At 46.2% G+C, this 21,355-nt stretch overlaps 5 non-coding genes across 5 annotated transcripts; all 5 read right to left on the reverse strand.

Annotated features, from left to right (window-relative positions):
* Nucleotides 1-2,951: 2,951 nt before the first annotated feature.
* Nucleotides 2,952-3,065, reverse strand: LOC140308286 (U5 spliceosomal RNA). Its single transcript, XR_011916247.1, has one exon. It is a non-coding gene; the product is annotated as a U5 spliceosomal RNA (small nuclear RNA).
* A 411-nt stretch (nt 3,066-3,476) lies between these two features.
* LOC140307906 (U2 spliceosomal RNA) lies at nt 3,477-3,667 on the reverse strand. Its single transcript, XR_011915928.1, has one exon. It is a non-coding gene; the product is annotated as a U2 spliceosomal RNA (small nuclear RNA).
* A 308-nt stretch (nt 3,668-3,975) lies between these two features.
* On the reverse strand, nt 3,976-4,089 carry LOC140308149 (U5 spliceosomal RNA). The gene has a single exon (XR_011916122.1). It is a non-coding gene; the product is annotated as a U5 spliceosomal RNA (small nuclear RNA).
* Nucleotides 4,090-4,500: 411 nt separating this feature from the next.
* Nucleotides 4,501-4,691, reverse strand: LOC140308338 (U2 spliceosomal RNA). The gene has a single exon (XR_011916295.1). It is a non-coding gene; the product is annotated as a U2 spliceosomal RNA (small nuclear RNA).
* Nucleotides 4,692-4,976: 285 nt separating this feature from the next.
* LOC140308150 (U5 spliceosomal RNA) lies at nt 4,977-5,090 on the reverse strand. The gene has a single exon (XR_011916123.1). It is a non-coding gene; the product is annotated as a U5 spliceosomal RNA (small nuclear RNA).
* Nucleotides 5,091-21,355: the final 16,265 nt, after the last annotated feature.

The raw sequence follows: 21,355 nt of genomic DNA on the forward strand, positions 1-21,355 counted from the left end.
GGCATTCTTACCTTTTCTAACACATTTTTCAGCAATTATGGTCGGAGATTCACACCTACTCACAGACAAACAACTCCGCTCCCGCATTTGATGGTGTATAGTCGGGCATTCTCACCCTTTCTCATCAGCTTTTTGCAAATTATGATCTGACATTAACACCTGCTTTTGATGATGTATGGTTGGGTATTCGCACCTTTTTTTTACCCATTTTTAAGGAATTATGGGTGGACATTCACACCTTCTTGCAGCTGAACACCTCCTCTCCCACTTATGATCATGTGCGGTTTGATTTTCGAAATTTTTACTTTAATTTTTTCTAGCAATTATTGATGGACATTCAGACCTTCTTGCAGCTGAACATCTCCGCTCCCGCTTTTGATCATACATTGTCGGACATTCATACCTTGTCTTACCAGATTTTTACAAACTTTAGTCGAACATTCACACCTTCTTGCAGCTGAACACCTCCGCTCCCACTTTTGATGGTGTAAAGTCGGGCTTTTGAGCCTTTTCTTACCCGGTTTTTAGAAATTATGGTTGGACATTCAGACCTTGCAGCCGAACACCTCCGCTCCCTCTTTTGATTATACATTGTCGGGCATTCGCACCTTGTCTTACCCGCTTTTTACAAACTATAGTCAGACATTCACACGTTGCAGCTGAACACCTCCGCTCCCGCTTTTGATGGTGTAAAGTCGGGCTTTTGAGCCTTTTCTTACCCGGTTTTTAGAAATTATGGTTGGACATTCAGACCTTGCAGCCGAACACCTCCGCTCCCTCTTTTGATTATACATTGTCGGGCATTCGCACCTTGTCTTACCCGCTTTTTACAAACTATAGTCAGACATTCACACGTTGCAGCTGAACCACCTCCGCTCCCTGTTTTGATCATGTATGGTCTGGCAATACTACCTTTTCTTACCCGTTTGTGAGTAATTATGGCTGGACATTCACACCTACTTTCAGCAGAACACCACCTCTCTCGCTTTTGATGATGTATGGACCGGCATTCTTACCTTTTCTAACACATTTTTCAGCAATTATGGTCGCAGATTCACACCTACTCACAGACAAACAACTCCGCTACCGCATTTGATGGTGTATAGTCGGGCATTCTCACCCTTTCTCATCAGCTTTTTGCAAATCATGATCTGACATTCACACCTACTTGCAGTCGAAAAGCTCTGCTCCCGCTTTTGATTATGTTTGGTTGGATATTCGAACCTTTTCTTAACTGCTTTTTACAAACTTTGTTCGGAGGTTCACGTCTTCTTGAAGCCGAACACCTCCGCTTCCGCTTTTGATGGTGTACAGTCGGGCATTTTAACCTTTTCTTACCCGCTTTTTACCAACTATGGTCGGACATTCACACCTTCTTGCAGCTGAACACCTCCGCTCCCGCTTTTGATGGTGTATAGTCGGGCTTTCGAGCCTTTTCTTCCCCGGTTTTTACAAATTATGGTTGGACATTCAGACCTTGCAGCCGAAAACCTCCGCTCCCTCTTTTGATCATACATTGTTGGGCATTCGCACCTTGTCTTACGCGCTTTTTACAAACTTTAGTCAGAAATTCACACCTTGCAGCTGAACCACCTCCGCTCCCTGTTTTGATCATGTATTGTCTGGCAATACTACCATTTCTTACCCGTTTGTGAGTAATCTTCTAAAAGGTCATACCTGTCATTTTTTCCATTGAAACCATAAATATTTAAGAGGTTAAAGTCTTGCCCCATAAAATTCAAGTGTGCTAAAAGTGCCCGTCCGTCTCGCACCAGAACATGCGGATTTTTAATTAGAATGGCCACACCATCATTTTTAATTTGATTTGAGCCACTCCATATCGATAAATTGGGCCACATTTCCTCCCATTGTCTATGGTTTTTCAAAAAAGGTAGTCCACATTCTTGTATTAAAAACACATCTGATTTTATGGAGTCTAAGAAGGATATAATACTCTGGGCTCTTGTCTTTGATTTCACACTTCTCACATTTAGTGTTGAGAAGGTGAGAACCATTAAAAGGATAAAGGAAAGTAGGTATGTCATTTTCGTTTTTCTAAGTTATCAAAACAAATTACACACTCAGGTTATTTCTTGGGAAACTAGCTCTCCTTTTCGGACTCTCGTGTTGGCCTCTGATGCAATGTTGCATTTAACTTTGAGTCCCTGGGGGTTGATTGCAGAGCTAAAGGGAATCAGAGGACAACTCAGATGCCGTCCTCCTCGGCTGTTGACCTTCGGGGAGGTGAGTACCTTCACTAGACTCACCTGTCTGCTCTTCCTCCTCATTTAGCTTAGCTCCACCCTCTGCCTGTGAATTCTCACAGACTTCAGCACTGAGTGGTGAGGCCTCTACAGGCCCCTCTCCTTTTTGCTCCTCACTTCCAATCCAAGCTTTTAGCGGGAAGTTTGAATTTATTGGGTCAACCTCTTCACTTTGTTCACCAACTGCCACCTCTGGTCCTTCTCTTTGTTGGCTTGACTGTGGCTTTACCGTCTTTAATTTGTTGGCAAAAGATTTAGGGCAATCTCAGAAGAGGTGATTTAATTCTCCACAGAGATTACATTTCCTGCCATTTGGACACTCTCCAAAAGTGTCCCCAATTTCTCTGCACTTCCCACATATCACCTTGGTACAAGCCTCAACCAGGTGCCCATGCTCACCACACTTGCGGCAGAGCTTGGGCTGCCCCTGGTACTGGATGTAACCTCGGTTTTCGAGGTGGCCAGAGTGTCACTTTGCATCTCCGCCCACCCGCTGCACTGAGCACTCTTCAGCCCTTTTAAATGGTATAACTTTGCACTCCCGCACGCTCCAGCGAGCACCATTCAAGCAACAACTTTGCACTCCAGCTTCAAACATCGGCACAGTCGCAACAAGTAAGGCAACTCTACTCAGAGAAGTCACTCTGCACAGTAACAAGATTTCTTTTGCACAGACAGAAAGGGCTTCACCCGCAAAGGTAAAGCCTGCCAAAAATAGCAACAACTCATTAGTGCTGCTCTCCACGGAAGTCTTTAGTAAAAGGCGAAAGACTTGTACATTATGAAGAGAAACCAGAGTACGATTATCTGTCACTGCGGGAGCAGGGCATCAGGCTAGTTGGCATAGCCACCTTCCCCATGGTGAGCTTTGCTTGGTTGAGACGCTTGCTCCCCCTCCTTGCTCCTCGGCTGACCAAGTAGGAAAAATCGGGCCCTATTCGATGGCTGCCTTGTCTTTTACTCTGTGCAAAAGACAAGGCAGCCACAAACACCACGGGAACACCGTATTGAGGCTTTGTTCTGACCGCTCATTCAGTGTCGCGTTTCTTTCAAGCAATTCTCCCGGTTAGCCCGCACTCGGCTCGCCCCCAGAGCTGTGTTAAAGTCTACTTCGCATTCACTCTCTTTTCTCAGCAGACTAAAAGAAAGTTTCATCTTGGGCTCCCTGAAACTTCCATCCTGCACCACTGTTTGCTTTTTCACAAGAGCAGAGAAGAGCGCACCGTTCCCAGCGGCACTGCAGTACCGGGTCGATGCTTGGAGTGAACGGAGCAAGCTCCTTTTTCAACTCCTATTGCTAAAAATCCATTTAATATGTAGTCCTCGTACAAAGGCCATATCAGATATTAAACTGATAAGAACAGGTACTACACTTGATCTTAGCCAAAAGGCCGAGAAGCGATAACTGTCCACTGGTTCACGTCCGAGGGCCCTTCCTGGCACAATGCACACTTGTAGCGGTGTTCTTTTTATGGCCATAGGTGGCCAGAGTGTCACTTTGCACCTCCGCCCACCCGCTGCACTGAGCACTCTTCAGCCCTTTTAAATGGTATAACTTTGCACTCCCGCACGCTCCAGCAAGCACCATCCAAGCAACAACGTTGCACTCCAGCTTCAAACATCGGCACAGTCGCAACAAGTAAGGCGACTCTACTCAGAGAAGTCACTCTGCACAGTAACAAGATTTCTTTTGCACAGACGGAAAGGGCTTCACCCGCAAAGGTAAAGCCTGCCAAAAATAGAAACAACTCATTAGTGCTGCTTTCCACGGAAGTCTTTAGTAAAAGGCGAAAGACTTGTACGTTATGAAGAGAAACCAGAGTACGATTATCCGTCACTGCGGGAGCAGGGCATCAGGCTAGTTGGCATAGCCACCTTCCCCATGGTGAGCTTTGCTTGGTTGAGACGCTTGCTCCCCCTCCATGATCCTCGGCTGACCAAGTAGGAAAAATCGGGCCCTATTCGATGGCTGCCTTGTCTTTTACTCTGTGCAAAAGACAAGGCAGCCACAAACACCACGGGAACACTGTATTGAGGCTTTGTTCTGACCGCTCATTCAGTGTCGCGTTTCTTTCAAGTAATTCTCCCGGTTAGCCCGCACTCGGCTTGCCCCCAGAGCTGTGTTAAAGTCTACTTCGCATTCACTCTCTTTTCTCAGCAGACTAAAAGAAAGTTTCATCTTGGGCTCCCTGAAACTTCCATCCTGCACCACTGTTTGCTTTTTCACAAGAGCAGAGAAGAGCGCACCGTTCCCAGCGGCACTGCAGTACCGGGTCGATGCTTGGAGTGAACGGAGCAAGCTCCTTTTTCAACTCCTATTGCTAAAAATCAATTTAATATGTAGTCCTCGTACAAAGGCCATATCAGATATTAAACTGATAAGAACAGGTACTACACTTGATCTTAGCCAAAAGGCCGAGAAGTGATATCTGTCCACTGGTTCACGTCCAAGGGCCCTTCCTGGCACAATGCGCACTTGTAGCGGTGTTCTTTTTATGGCCATAGGTGGCCAGAGTGTCACTTTGCACCTCCGCCCACCCGCTGCACTGAGCACTCTTCAGCCCTTTTAAATGGTATAACTTTGCACTCCCGCACGCTCCAGCAAGCACCATCCAAGCAACATCGGCACAGTTGCAACAAGTAAGGCGACTCTACTCAGAGAAGTCACTCTGCACAGTAACAAGATTTCTTTTGCACAGACGGAAAGGGCTTCACCCGCAAAGGTAAAGCCTGCCAAAAATAGAAACAACTCATTAGTGCTGCTTTCCACGGAAGTCTTTAGTAAAAGGCGAAAGACTTGTACGTTATGAAGAGAAACCAGAGTACGATTATCCATCACTGCGGGAGCAGGGCATCAGGCTAGTTGGCATAGCCACCTTCCCCATGGTGAGCTTTGCTTGGTTGAGACGCTTGCTCCCCCCCTTGCTCCTCGGCTGACCAAGTAGGAACAATCGGGCCCTATTCGATGGCTGCCTTGTCTTTTACTCTGTGCAAAAGACAAGGCAGCAACAAAAACACCACGGGAAAACCGTATTGAGGCTTTGTTCTGACCGCTCATTCGGTGTCGCGTTTCTTTCAAGCAATTCTCCCGGTTAGCCCACACTCGGCTCGCTCCTAGAGCCGTGTTAAAGTCTACTTCTCATTCATTCTTGTTTCTCAGCAGACTCTTGGGATTTTATCTATAAAATGAATTCCTTCACTCAAACTATGTTAAAACTGCTTTGTCCTTCATATTTACCATGTCTAGAAAGATTTAAACAAAAAAAACAACGTTGTACTTTGCAGTAAAAGACAGAGCAAATCTAAAGTTTCATGAATCCGAGAATAAGCTTACTTTCATGAGTTCTTCACGATTTGGGATTTTGCTATAAAATGAATTCCTTCACTCAAACTAAATCGCTAATCTGTTACATGTAAGGCAGATGTCAAATTCACCGAAATAGGATCTAAGGGTATTCGGCCAATCGAGCTGTAGCAGCTTCGGTAAAAGAGTATAAGTTGAAGAGTTTGTGAATAAAGGTGTGCGCACACATAGTGAGCTGTAGGAAAATAGGCAGGGAGCAATGCCGGCTGGGGTATATGTTCTTGTATGTTGTCTGACTGTTTGATTTGAATGTGTTGTGTAAGTGTCCCGTTGAATGTTACATGTTTGGGCTTTGACACGCTTCACTGTGGTTGTTAACTGTGTGGTGTGTCCTGAAATGTTATATGTTTGGGCTGTGTGACATGCTTAATGCTTGTCAGTAGCTACCCACTTATTCATATATAGCAACTGACAACATAAGAAGTCCGGACATACTTTGATAGTAGTTGTAGAAGTATCCTTATTGATAATAGATAAACTAATTCATAGTGATAGAACAGTAGATGAACAGGTGCCTGCACATGTCTCACGAAAATAAAATGGGTGTATGATTGCTGACGGCAGAGCAATACTGCCAAACTTATGAGTTCTTGTGGCAAACTTGATTCAGTGTCTTGACGTGTATACGCTGTTTCGCTGACTTGATTGTCACAAGAAACAAAGTGTGTTTGATAAGATCCGACCATTTTATTACGGGAGGATCAGTATCAGTATTCGGCTGCAAGTAGGTGTGAATGTCCAACCATAATTTGTAAAAAGCGGGTAAGAAAAGGTTCTCATGCCCGACTATACATTAACAAAAGCGGGAGGAGAGGTCTTCGGATGAGAGTGGGTGAGAATTTCCAACCATAATCTATAAAATGCGGTGAAGAAAAAGGTGTGAATGCTACATAGAACACTCAAAAGTGGAGCGGAAGTGTTCGGCTGCAAGAAGGTGTGAATGTCCGACTATATTTGGTGAAAAGTAGGTGAAGCAAGGTCTGAATGCCCAACCTTACATCATCAAAAGCGAGATCAGGTGTTTGGCTGCAAGAAGGCCATAGTTTGCCAAAAGCGGGTAAGGTGCGAATGACCGACTAAATATCAACAAAAGTGGGGGCGGAGGTCTTCGGATGCAAGTGGGTGTGAATATCCCACCATACAAGTATGGTGGAGAGGAAGCTGTGAATGGCCGACCATAGTAAAAAGCGGGTGAGAAAAGGTGCGAATGTCCACCATTATACACCATCAAAACAGGGAGCGGAGGTGTTTGGCTGCGACAAGGTGTGAATGTCCACCCATAATTAATGAAAAGCGGGCAACAAGTAGGTTTGAATGCCCAACCATACATCATCAAAATAAGGAGCGGAGGTGTTCCGTTGTAAGAAGTTATGAATGTCCGACCATAGTTGGTAAAAAGCGGGTAAGAAAAGGTTAAAATACCCGACTGTACACAATCAATAGCGGGAGCGGAGTTGTTCGGCTACTAAAAGGTGTGAAAGTCCGACCAAGTTTTGTAAAAAGCGGGTAAGAAAAGGTTCGAATGCCCGACAATTTATGATCAAAAGAGGGAGCGGAGTTGTTCAGCTGCAAGAAGGTCTGAATGTCCATCAATAATTGCTAGAAAAAATTAAAGTAAAAATTTTGAAAATCAAACCGCACATGATCATAAGTGGGAGAGGAGGTGTTCAGCTGCAAGAAGGTGTGAATGTCCACCCATAATTACTGAAAAATGGGTAAAAAAAAGGTGCGAATACCCAACCATACATCATCAAAAGCAGCTGTGGATGTGTTCGGCTACAAGAGGGTTTGAACGTCCAACCAAAGTTTGTAAAAAGCAGTTAAGAAAAGTTTCGAATATCCAACCAAACATAATCAAAAGCGGGAGCAGAACTGTTCGACTGCAAGTAAGTGTGAATGTCAGATCATAATTTGCAAAACAACAACTATACACCATCAAATGCGGGAGCGGAGTTGTTCGTCTGTTAGTAGGTGTGAATCTCCGACCATAATTGCTGAAAAATGTGTTAGAAAAGGTAAGAATGCCGGTCCATACATCATCAAAAGCGAGAGAGGTGGTGTTCTGCTGAAAGTAGGTGTGAATGTCCAGCCATAATTACTCACAAACAGGTAAGAAAATGTAGTATTGCCAGATCATACATGATCAAAACAGGGAGCGGAGGTGGTTCAGCTGCAAGAAGGTGTGAATGTCCGACTAAAGTTCAAATATATTCACAAAAGCGGGAGGAGAGGTCTTCGGATGAGAGTGGTTGAGAATTTCCAACCATAATCCATAAAATGCGGTGAAAAAAAGGTGTGATAGAACACTAAAAGGTGGAGCAGACGTGTTCCGCTGTAAGAAGGTGTGAATGTCCGACCATAGTTTGTAAAAAGCGGGTAAGAAAAGGTTAAAATACCCGACTGTACACCACCAATAGCGGGAGCAGGGTTGTTCGGGTACAAGAAGGTGTGAAAGTCCACCCATGGTTTGTAAAAAGCGGGTAACAAAAGGTTCGAATGCCCGAATATATACTATCAAAAGCGGAAGCGGAGGTGTTCGGCTGCAAGAAGGTGTGAACGTCCGACCAAAGTTTGTAAAAAGCAGTTAAGAAAAGGTTCGAATATCCAACCAAACAAAATCAAAAGCGGGAGCAGAGCTGTTCGACTGCAAGTAGGTGTGAATGTCCAGCCATAATTACTCACAACCGGGTAAGAAAAGGTAGTATTGCCAGACCATACATAATCAAAACAGGGAGCAGAGGTGGTTCAGCTGCAACGTGTGAATGTCTGACTATAGTTTGCAAAAAGCGGGTAAGACAAGGTGCGAATAACCGACAATGTATGATCAAAAGAGGGAGCGGAGGTGTTCGGCTGCAAGGTCTGAATGTCCAACCATAATTTCTAAAAACCAGGTAAGAAAAGGCTCGAAAGCCCGACTATACACCATCAAAAGCGGAAGCGGAGGTGTTCGGCTTCAAGAAGACGTGTACCTCCGAACAAAGTTTGTAAAAAGCAGTTAAGAAAAGGTTCGAATATCCAACCAAACATAATCAAAAGCGGGAGCAGAGCTGTTCGACTGCAAGTAGGTGTGAATGTCAGATCATAATTTGCAAAAAGCTGATGAGAAAGGGTGAGAATGCCCGACTATACACCATCAAATGCGGTAGCGGAGTTGTTCGGCTTTGAGTAGGTGTGAATGTCCAGCCAAAATTACTCACAAACGGGTAAGAAAAGGTAGTATTGCCAGACCATACATGATCAAAACAGGGAGCGGAGGTGGTTCAGCTGCAAGAAGGTCTGAATGTCCGACTAAAGTTTGTAAAAAGCGCGTAAGACAAGGTGCGAATGCCAGACAATGTATGATCAAAAGAGGGAGCGGAGGTGTTAGGTTGCAAGAAGGTCTGAATGTCCAACCATAATTTGTAAAAACCGGGAAGAAAAGGCTCGAAAGCCCTACTATACACCATCAAAAGCGCGAGCAGAGGGGTTCAGCTGCAAGAAGGTCTGAATGTCCATCAATAATTTCTTTAAAACATGAAAGAAAATTTTCGAATATCAAACCGCACATGATCATAAGCGGGAGAGGATGTTTTCAGCTGCAAGACGGTGTGAATGTCCACCCATAATTCCTGAAAAATGGGTAAAAAAAGGTGCGAATGCCCAACCATACATTATCAAAAGCAGCTGTGAATATCAGATCATAATTTGCAAAAAGCTGATGAGAAAGAGTGAGAATGCCCGACTATACACCATCAAATGCGGGAACGGAGGTGTTCGGCTCTGAGTAGGTGGGAATGTCCGACCATAATTGCTGAAAAATGTGTTAGAAAAGGTAAGAATGCCGGTCCATACATCATCAAAAGCGAGAGAGGTGGTGTTCTGCTGAAAGTAGGTGTGAATGTCCAGCCATAATTACTCACAAACGGGTAAGAAAAGGTAGTATTGCCAGACCATACATAATCAAAACAGGGAGCGGAGGTGATTCAGCTGCAAGAAGGTCTGAATGTCCGAGCATAGTTTGTAAAAAGCGGGTAAGAAAAGGTTTGAATGCCCGAAAATACACCATCAAAAGAGGGAGCGGACGTGTTCCGCTGTAAGAAGGTGTGAATGTCCGACCAGAGCTGGTAAAAAGCGGGTAAGAAAAGGTTAAAAAACCCAACTGTACACAATCGATAGCGGGAGCAGATGTGTTCGGCTACAAGAAGTTGTGACAGTCCGACCATGGTTTTATAAAAAGCGGGTAAGAAAGGGTGCGAATGCCCGACAATGTATGATCAAAAGAGGCAGCGGAGGCTTTCGGCTACAAGAAGGTTTGAATGTCCGACCATAGTTTGTAAAAAGCGGGTAAGAAAAGGTTCGCATGCCCGACTATACACCATCAAAAGCGGAAGCGGAGGTGTTCCGCTGTAAGACGGTGTGAATGTCCGACCATAGTTGGTAAAAAGCGGGTAAGAAAAGGTTAAACTACCCGACTGTACACAATAAATAGCGGGAGTGGAGTTGTTCGGCTGCAAGAAGGTGTGAACGTCCGACCAAAGTTTGTAAAAAGCAGTTAAGAAAAGGTTCGAATATCCAACCAAACAAAATCAAAAGCGGGAGCAGAGCTGTTCGACTGCAAGTAGGTGTGAATGTCCAGCCATAATTACTCACAACCGGGTAAGAAAAGGTAGTATTGCCAGACCATACATAATCAAAACAGGGAGCAGAGGTGGTTCAGCTGCAACGTGTGAATGTCTGACTATAGTTTGTAAAAAGCGGGTAAGACAAGGTGCGAATAACCGACAATGTATGATCAAAAGAGGGAACGGAGGTGTTCGGCTGCGAGGTCTGAATGTCCAACCATAATTTCTAAAAACCAGGTAAGAAAAGGCTCGAAAGCCCGACTATACACCATCAAAAGCGGAAGCGGAGGTGTTCGGCTTCAAGAAGACGTGTACCTCCGAACAAAGTTTGTAAAAAGCAGTGAAGAAAAGGTTCGAATATCCAACCAAACATAATCAAAAGCGGGAGCAGAGCTGTTCGACTGCAAGTAGGTGTGAATGTCAGATCATAATTTGCAAAAAGCTGATGAGAAAGGGTGAGAATGCCCGACTATACACCATCAAATGCGGTAGCGGAGTTGTTCGGCTTTGAGTAGGTGTGAATGTCCAGCCAAAATTACTCACAAACGGGTAAGAAAAGGTAGTATTGCCAGACCATACATGATCAAAACAGGGAGCGGAGGTGGTTCAGCTGCAAGAAGGTCTGAATGTCCGACTAAAGTTTGTAAAAAGCGCGTAAGACAAGGTGCGAATGCCAGACAATGTGTGATCAAAAGAGGGAGCGGAGGTGTTAGGTTGCAAGAAGGTCTGAATGTCCAACCATAATTTGTAAAAACCGGGAAGAAAAGGCTCGAAAGCCCTACTATACACCATCAAAAGCGCGAGCAGAGGGGTTCAGCTGCAAGAAGGTCTGAATGTCCATCAATAATTTCTTTAAAACATGAAAGAAAATTTTCGAATATCAAACCGCACATGATCATAAGCGGGAGAGGATGTTTTCAGCTGCAAGACGGTGTGAATGTCCACCCATAATTCCTGAAAAATGGGTAAAAAAAGGTGCGAATGCCCAACCATACATTATCAAAAGCAGCTGTGAATATCAGATCATAATTTGCAAAAAGCTGATGAGAAAGAGTGAGAATGCCCGACTATACACCATCAAATGCGGGAGCGGAGGTGTTCGGCTCTGAGTAGGTGGGAATGTCCGACCATAATTGCTGAAAAATGTGTTAGAAAAGGTAAGAATGCCGGTCCATACATCATCAAAAGCGAGAGAGGTGGTGTTCTGCTGAAAGTAGGTGTGAATGTCCAGCCATAATTACTCACAAACGGGTAAGAAAAGGTAGTATTGCCAGACCATACATGATCAAAACAGGGAGCGGAGGTGGTTCAGCTGCAAGAAGGTGTGAATGTCCGACTAAAGTTCAAATATATTAACAAAAGCGGGAGGAGAGGTCTTCGGATGACAATGGTTGAGAATTTCCAACCATAATCTATAAAATGCGGTGAAAAAAAGGTGTGATAGAACACTAAAAGGTGGAGCGGAAGTGTTCGGCTGCAAGAAGGTGTGAATGTCCGACTATATTTGGTGAAAAGCAGGTGAAGCAAGGTCTGATTGTCCAACCTTACATCATCAAAAACGAGATCAGTGGTGTTTGGCTGCAAGAAGGCCATAGTTTGCCAAAAGCGGGTAAGGTGCGAATGACCGACTAAATATCAACAAAAGTGGGGGTGGAGGTCTTCGGATGCAAGTGGGTGTGAATCTTCCACCATACAAGTATGGTGGAGAGGAAGCTGTGAATCGCTGACCATAGTTTGCAAAAAGCGGTTGAGAAAAGGTGCGAATGTCCAACCATACATGATCAAAACAGGGAGCGGAGGTGTTTGGCTGCGACAAGGTGTGAATGTCCACCCATAATTAATGAAAAGCGGGCAAGAAGTAGGTTCGAATGCCCAACCACACATCATCAAAAGCAGGAGTGGATGTGTTCGGCTACAAGAAGGTTTGAATGTCCGAGCATAGTTTGTAAAAAGCGGGTAAGAAAAGGTTCGAATGCCCAAACATACACCATCAAAAGAGGGAGCGGACGTGTTCCGCTTTAAGAAGGTGTGAATGTCCGACCAGAGTTGGTAAGAAGCGGGTAAGAAAACGTTAAAAAACCTGACTGTACACAATCAATAGTGGGAGCGGATGTGTTCAGCTACAAGAAGGTGTGACAGTCCGACCATGGTTTGTAAAAAGCGGGTAAGAAAAGTTGCAAATGCCCGACAATGTATGATCAAAAGAGGGAGCGGAGCTTTTCGGCTACAAGAAGGATTGAATGTCCGACCATAGTTTGTAAAAAGCGGGTAAGAAAAGGTTCGAATTCCCGAATATATACCATCAAAAGCGGAAGCGGAGGTGTTCGGTTGCAAGAAGGTTTGAACGTCCGACCAAAGTTTGTAAAAAGCAGTTAAGAAAAGCGTCGAATATCCAACCAAACAAAATCAAAAGCGGGAGCAGAGCTGTTCGACTGCAAGTAGGTGTGAATGTCCAGCCATAATTACTCACAAACGGGTAAGAAAAGCTAGTATTGCCAGACCATACATGATCAAAACAGGGAGCGGAGGTGGTTCAGCTGCAACGTGTGAATGTCTGACTATAGTTTGTAACAAGCGGGTAAGACAAGGTGCGAATGCCCAACAATGTATGATCAAAAGAGGGAGCGGAGGTGTTCGGCTACAAGAAGGTGTGAAAGTCCGACCATGGTTTGTAAAAAGCAGGTAAGAAAAGGTTCGAATGCCCGAACATACACCATCAAAAGAGGGAGCGGACGTGTTCCGCTGTAAGAAGGTGTGAATGTCCGACCATAGTTGGTAAAAAGCGGGTAAGAAAAGGTTAAAATACCCGACTGTACACAATCAATAGCGGGAGCAGAGTTGTTCGGCTACAAGAAGGTGTGAAAGTCCACCCATGGTATGTAAAAAGCGGGTAAGAAAAGGTTCGAATGCCCAAATATGTACCATCAAAAGCGGAAGCAGAGGTGTTCGACTGCAAGTAGGTGTGAATATCAGATCATATGCAAAAAGTTGATGAGAAAGGGTGAGAATGCCTGACTAAACACCATCAAATGCGGGAGCGGAAGTGTTTGGCTGTGAGTAGGTGTGAATGTCCGACCATAATTGCTGAAAAATGTGTTAGAAAAGGTAAGAATGCTGGACCATACATCATCAAAAGCGGGAGAGGTGGTGTTCGGCTGCAAGAAGGTGTGAAAGTCCGACCATGGTTTGTAAAAAGCGGGTAAGAAAAGGTTTGAATGCCCGAATATACACCATCAAAAGTGGAAGCGGAATTGTTCGGCTGCAAGAAGGTGTGAACGTCCGACCAGTTTGTAAAAAGCAGTGAAAAGCGAGAAAAAGCTTTTCGTTAGTTTTGCATGATTTGGGATTTTGCTTATAAAATGCATTCCTTCACTCAAACTATGTTAAAACTGATTTGTCCTTCATATTTACCTTGTCTAGAAAGATTTAAACAAAAAAAAACCCCAACGTACTTTGCAGTAAAAGAAAGAGCAAATCTAAGATCTAAAAGTTTCAGGAATCCGAGTATAAGCTTGCTTTCATGAGTTCTTCACGATTTCGGATTTTGCTACAAAATTAATTGCTTTGCTCAAACCAAGTTAAACCTGCTTTGTCCTTCCATATTTATCAATGTCGAGATAGATTTAAACAAAACAAAGAAAACACGTTGTACTTTGCAATATAACAAATAGCAACACTGAAGGATCAGGAATCCGAGAATAAGCTTTTCATGTGTTGTGCATGTTTTGAGATTTTGTTTTAAAATGAATTCCTTCACTCAAACTATGTTAAAACTGCTTTGACATTGATAAATATGAAGACAAAGCAATTTTAACTTGGTTTGAGCAAAGCAATTCATTTTATAGGAAAATCCGAAATCATGCAGAACGTATGAAAATAAGCTTATTCTCGGATTCCTGTTCCTTCAGTGTTGCTCTTTCTTCTACTGCAATATACAATGTTGTTCTTTGTTGAAGTCGATCTAGACATTGATAAATATGAAGTTAAAAGAAGTTTTCACTTGGTTTGAGTGAAGGAATTCATTTTATACATAAAATCCCAAATCATGCAGAACGTATGAAAGTAAGCTTATTCTCGGATTCCTGTTCCTTCAGTGTCTCTCTTTCTTCTACTGCAAAATCTAATGTTGTTCTTTGTTGAAGTCGATCTAGACATTGATAAATATGAAGGTAAAAGCCGTTTTACCATAGTTTGATTGAAGGAATGCATTTTATAAGCAAAATCCCAAATCATGCAGAACTCATGAAAAGCTTTTTCTCGGATTTCTGAACCTTTCTTTCTTTTACTGCAAAATACTACGTTGTTTTTTGTTCAAATCTATCTAGACATTTATAAATACCAGCCGAACATCTCTGCTGCCGCTTTTGATAATTTATGGTTTGGTATTCTTACCTTTTCTTACCCGTTTGTGAGTAATTATGGCTGGATATTCACACCTTCTTGCAGCCGAACACCACCTCTCCCGCTTTTGATGATGTATGGGCTGGCATTCTTACCTTTTCTAACACATTTTTCAGCAACTAGGGTGGGACATTCACACCTACTCACAGACAAACACCTCCGCTCTCGCATTTGATGGTGTATAGTAGGGCATTCTCACCCTTTCTCATCAGCTTTTTGCAAATTATGATCTGACATTCACACCTACTGCTTTTTACAAACTATGGTCAGACATTCACACCGTCTTACAGTGCAACACCTCCGCTCCCGCTTTTGATGGTGTATAGTCGGGCATTCAAACCTTTCTTACCCGCTTTTTACAAACTTTGGTCGGACATTCAGACCTTCTTGTAGCCGAAAACCTCCGCTCCCTCTTTTGATCATACATTGTCGGGCATTCGCACCTTTTCTTACCCGCTTTTTACAAACCATGGTGAGACTTTCACACCTTCTTGTAGGCGAACACATCCGCTCCCGCTATTGATTGTGTACAGTCGGATATTTGAACCTTTTCTTACCTTCTTTTTACCAACTATGGTTGGGCATTCACACCTACTTACAGTGGAACACGTCCGGTCTGTCTTTTGATGGTGTATGTTCGGGCATTCGAAGCTTTTCTTACCCGCTTTTTACCAACTATGCTCGGACATTCAAACCTTCTTGTAGCCGAACACATCCACTCCTGCTTTTGATGATGTATGGTTGGGCATTGGAACCTACTTGTTGCCCGCTATTCATTAATTATGGGTGGACATTAAAACCTTGTCGCAGCCAAACACGTCCGCTCCCTGTTTTGATCATGTATGGTTGGACATTCGCACCTTTTCTCACCCGCTTTTTGCAAACAATGGTCAGCAACAAAGGCCGCTCCACCTTTTAGTGTTCTATAACACCTTTGTTTCACCGCATTTTATAGATTATGGTTGGAAATTCTCAAACACTCTCATCCGAAGACTTCTCCTCTCGCTTTTGTTAATATATTTGAACTTTAGTCGGACATTCACACCTTCTTGCAGCTGAACCACCTCCGCTCCCTGTTTTGATCATGTATGGTCTGGCAATACTACCTTTTCTTACCCGTTTGTGAGTAATTATGGCTGGACATTCACACCTACTTTCAGCAGAACACCACTTCTCTCGCTTTTGATGATGTATGGACCGGCATTCTTACCTTTTCTAACACATTTTTCAGCAATTATGGTCGGAGATTCACACCTACTCACAGACGAACAACTCCGCTCCCGCATTTGATGGTGTATAGTTGGGCATTCTCACCCTTTCTCATCAGCTTTTTGCAAATTATGATCTGACATCCCTCCCTCCTGAGCTGTCACCTTATCGTGGTGGGGGAGTTTGCGTGCCCCAATGAGTCCGGGAGCTATGTTGCTCGGGGCTTTAAGCCCCTGGTAGGGTCACCCAAGGCAAGCAGATCCTAGATGAGGGACCAGACAAAGAACAGCTCAAAAGACCCCTTATGATGAACAAAAAATTTGGACCTCGTGATCCCTTGCCCGGATATGGGACACCGGGGCCTCCCCCCGGAGCCAGGCCCGGGGTGGGGCCCGGCAGCGGGCGCCTGGTGGCCGGGTCTGTGCCCATGGGGCTCGGTCGGGCATAGCCCGAAATGATGACGTGGGTCCCCCTTCCGACGGGCTCACCACCCGTGGGAGGGGCCAAGGGGGTCGGGTGCGATGTGAGCTGGGTAGCGGCCGAAGGCAGAGGCCTTGGCGGTCTGATCCTCGGCTACTGAAGCTAGCTCTTGGGACGTGGAATGTCACCTCTCTGTTGGGGAAGGAGCCGGAGCTGGTGCGCGAGGCTGAGCGGTTCCGGCTAGATATAGTCGGACTCACCTCGACGCACGGCTTGGGCTCTGGAACCAGTCCTCTTGAGAGGGGTTGGACTCTCTTCCACTCTGGAGTTGCCCGTGGTGAGAGGCGCAGAGCAGGTGTGGGCATACTTATTGCCCCCCGGCTGTGTGCCAGTACATTGGGGTTTACCCCAGTGAACGAGAGGGTAGCCTCCCTCCGCCTTCGGGTGGGGGGACGAGTCCTGACTGTTGTTTGTGCCTATGCGCCAAACAGCAGTTCAGAGTACCCACCCTTTTTGGAGTCTCTGGGGGAGGCACTGGAGAATGCTCCTACCGGAGACTCCCTCTTTCTGCTGGGGGACTTCAATGCTCACGTGGGCAATGACAGTGAGACCTGGAGGGGTGTGATTGGGAGGAACGGCCCCCCCGATCTGAACCAGAGTGGTGTTATGTTGTTGGACTTCTGTGCTGGTCATGGACTGTCCATAACGAACACCATGTTCAGACATAAGGGTGTCCATATGTGCACTTGGCACCAGGACACCCTTGGCCGCAGTTCGATGATCGACTTTGTGGTTGTATCATCGGACTTGCGGCCGTATGTCCTGGACACTCGGGTGAAGAGAGGGGCGGAGCTGTCAACTGATCACCACCTGGTGGTGAGTTGGCTCCGCTGGTGGGGGAGGATGCCGATCAGACCTGGCAGGCCCAAACGTATTGTGAGGGTCTGCTGGGAGCGTTTGTCAGAATCCCCCGTCAGAAGGAGCTTTAACTCCCACCTCCGGCAGAGCTTCAACCATATCCCGGGGGAGGTGGGGGACATTGAGTCCGAATGGGCCATGTTCCGTGACTCCATTGCCGAGGCAGCTGATCGGAGTTGTGGCCGTAAGGTGGTCGGTGCCTGTCGTGGCGGCAACCCTCGAACCTGCTGGTGGACACCAGTAGTGAGGGAAGCCGTCAAGCTGAAGAAGGAGTCCTATCGGGCCTTTTTGGCCAGTGGGACCCTGGAAGCAGCTGATAGGTACCGACAGGCCAGACGGGCTGCGGCTTCGGCGGTTGCTGAGAAAAAAACTCGGGCCTGGGAGGAGTTCGGTGAGACCATGGAGAACGATTTCCGGACGGCCTGGGGCTGAGGTTGCCGAGGTGGTCAAAAAGCTCCTCGGTGGCAAGGCCCCGGGGGTGGATGAGGTCCGTCCTGAGTTTCTCAAGGCTCTGGATGTTGTAGGGCTGTCTTGGCTGACACGCCTCTGCAGCATCGCGTGGACATCGGGGACAGTGCCTCTGGACTGGCAGATTGGGGTGGTGGTCCCCCTCTTTAAAAAGGGGGACCGGAGGGTGTGTTCCAACTATAGGGGTATCACACTCCTCAGCCTCCCTGGTAAGGTCTATTCGGGGGTATTGGAGAGGAGGATCCGTCGGATAATCGAGCCTCGGATTCAGGAGATGCAGTGTGGCTTTCGTCCTGGCCGTGGAACAGTGGACCAGCTCTATACCCTCGGCAGGATCCTGGAGGGTGCATGGGAGTTCGCCCAACCAGTCTACATGTGTTTTGTGGACTTGGAGAAAGCGTTCGACCGTGTCCCTCGTGGAGTCCTGTGGGGGGTGCTCCGGGAATATGGAGTGCCGGACCCCTTGATAGGGTCCGTTCGGTCTCTGTATGACCGGTGCCAGAGTTTGGTCCGCATTGCCGGCAGTAAGTCGGATACGTTTCCGGTGAGAGTTGGACTCCGTCAGGGCTGCCCTTTGTCACCGATTCTGTTCCTAACTTTTATGGACAGAATTTCTAGGCGCAGCCAGGGCGTTGAGGGTGTCCGATTTGGCGACCTCAGAATCGGGTCTCTGCTTTTTGCAGATGATGTGGTTCTGTTAGCGTCGTCAGGCCGTGACCTTCAGCTCTCACTGGAGCGATTCGCAGCCGAGTGTGAAGCGGCTGGGATGAGAATCAGCACCTCCAAATCCGAGACTATGGTTCTCAGCCGGAAAAGGGTGGAATGCTCTCTCCGGGTCGGGAATGAGATCCTTCCCCAAGTGGAGGAGTTCAAGTATCTCGGGGTCTTGTTCACGAGTGAGGGACGAATGGAGCGGGAGATTGACGGGCGGATCGGTGCGGCGTCTGCAGTGTTGCGGGCTCTGCACCGACCCGTCGTTGTGAAGAGGGAGCTGAGCCAGAAGGCGAAGCTCTCTACTTACTGGTCAATCTACGTTCCCATCCTCACCTATGGTCACGAGTTGTGGATAGTGACCGAAAGAACAAGATCGCGAATACAAGCGGCCGAAATGGGTTTCCTCCGCAGGGTGTCTGGGCTCTCCCTTAGAGATAGGGTGAGAAGCTCAGTCATCCGGGAGGGGCTCGGAGTAGAACCGCTGCTCCTCCGCATTGAGAGGAGTCAGATGAGGTGGCTCGGGCATCTGGTTAGGATGCCCCCTGGGCGCCTCCCTGGGGAGGTGTTCCGGGCACGTCCCACTGGGAGGAGACCCCGGGGAAGACCCAGGACACGCTGGAGAGACTATGTCTCTCGGCTGGCCTGGGAACGCCTCGGGGTCCCCCCGGAAGAGCTGGAGGAAGTGGCCGGGGACAGAGACGTCTGGGTTTCTCTGCTCAAGCTGCTGCCCCCGCGACCCGACCCCCGGATAAGCGGCAGATGATGGATGGATGGATGGATCTGACATCCACACCTACTTGCAGTCGAACAGTTCTGCTCCCGCTTTTGATTATGTTTGGTTGGATATTCGAACCTTTTCTTAACTGCTTTTTACAAACTTTGGTTGGACGTTCACACCTTCTTGTAGCCGAACACATCTACAGCTGCTTTTGATGATGTATGGTTGGGCATTCGCACCATTTTTTTCCCCTTTTTTCAGGAATTATGGGTGGATATTCACATCTTCTTGCAGCGGAACACCTCCTCTCCCACTTATGATCATGTGCGGTTTGATTTTCGAAATTTTTACTTTCATGTTTTCTAGCAATTATTGATGGACATTCAGACCTTCTTGCAGCTGAACACCTCCGCTCCCGCTTTTGATCATACATTGTTGGGCATTCGCACCTTGTCTTACCAGATTTTTACAAACTTTAGTCGAACATTCACACCTTCTTGCAGCTGAACACCTCCGCTCCCGCTTTTGATGGTGTAAAGTCGGGCTTTCGAGCCTTTTCTTACCCGGTTTTTAGAAATTATGGCTGGACATTCAGACCTTGCAGCCAAACACCTCCGCTCCCTCTTTTGATCATACATGGCAAATGGATTTAATTTTAACAAGTCAGGGGTGAAACTGTTCACCTCCAACATATTTTATTTCCTACGTCATCCATCTGTGCTCGGGGCCAAGGCTGAGATAAACAAGGAGTTATCTCATAGAGAGGAACAAACAAATCCCAGCAGAAACCTTGAGGAGGAACTCCATCTGCCCCCACCCAAGAGGAACTTTGGAAAGGAGAGACATCAGAGGCAAGAAGAGAGGTCTTTATTTGCCCCAAACCCTCTCAACAGCACTAATGACCAGGACCAGGGACCAGGACCAGGACCTTCCCCAGCCCCCCAAACCCCTGACAGGTCATTGTGCTCCTCACCCTCCCTTTCTCCCTCCTCCTCCCCTCACCTGAAATTCACTGAGGAGATGAGGGAACGGGTCAATGCTGGGCTTAGATCTACCCCCCAGCCCAATCCCTTTTTATCCCCCATAAACCCCCCACCAAAGCGGCCAAAGGTTCCCCGCCGAGCCCCGCCCCTACTAGAGCAGCCGAAGCGACGGAGCCCAGCCCCACCCCCTTCTGTCCCTTCACGCTGCCACCATGTACTGTCTCCGCAGTCTGATGTGTGATGTGTGAGGGGTCCAGGCTGTGTGAATTCTGACAGTCGTGACTTTTCCCAGGACAAGCTGGGACCCTGTTTATTAGAAGATCTTAAAATTTCTGTACTTTTAGGTGACAGAAGGAGAAATGTGACCCAGTCAAAACACAGAGAGTTGCACTCAAAAAGATCTTTAAATAAAGTAAACATACCTTGTGTGCCACAGACTGCACCCAAACACGAGGGGGCAAATAATACCTCTAAAACACTTAAGTTGGCTTTATTAAATGTTAGGTCTTTAGCTGGGAAAACATTCTTAATTGATGATTTTATCACTGAGCACACCCTGGATTTTATGTTTTTAACTGAAACTTGGTTGGAACAAAATAACAGTGCTGCTGTTCTTATTGAGTCAACCCCTCCTGGTTACAGTTTTATCAGCGAGGCCAGAGTGAGCAGGAGAGGAGGAGGGGTCGCAGTCTTATTCAATGAATCCTTTCAATGTAAGCAGTTATCTCCTGGAAGTTTTCAGTCCTTTGAATATATGGCTATACAGGTGAAGGCCTCACCCAGTGTCCTGTTTCTGAATATTTACAGGCCCCCTAAATACTGTTCAGATTTTTCTGAAGACCTCAGTGAACTGCTGTCTATGATCTGTGTTGATTTTGACTGTATAATTATTGTTGGTGATTTTAACATCCATATGGACAATCCTCAGGACAGAGGGACTAAAGACCTGAGTAACACTCTGGACAACTTTGGGCTGACTCAGCATATAACAGAGCCTACGCACAATAGGGGGCACACTCTAGACTTAGTGATCTCCAAGGGTCTAAGCATTTCAAAGATTACTGTGTCTGATGTGGGCCTGTCTGACCATTCCTGTGTTTTCTTTGAGAGTACGATTTCAGTGCACACAAATGTCTCAACAGCAGTGATCTCAAAACTGAAAACAGTAGTAAGATCTTTAACCAGGTTTTCTCCTTAGCACCTGCCCTGTCCGGGGGTTCAGTCAGTGAGCTCGTCAGTAGCTTTAATACTAAAATGTTAAATGTTATGGATACTATTGCTCCCATTAAGGTGAA

This window comes from Leuresthes tenuis, unplaced genomic scaffold, assembly GCF_036924035.1.
Source record: "Leuresthes tenuis unplaced genomic scaffold, fLeuTen1.0.hap1 SCAF_5, whole genome shotgun sequence".
NCBI classification, from domain to species: Eukaryota; Metazoa; Chordata; class Actinopteri; order Atheriniformes; family Atherinopsidae; genus Leuresthes; species Leuresthes tenuis.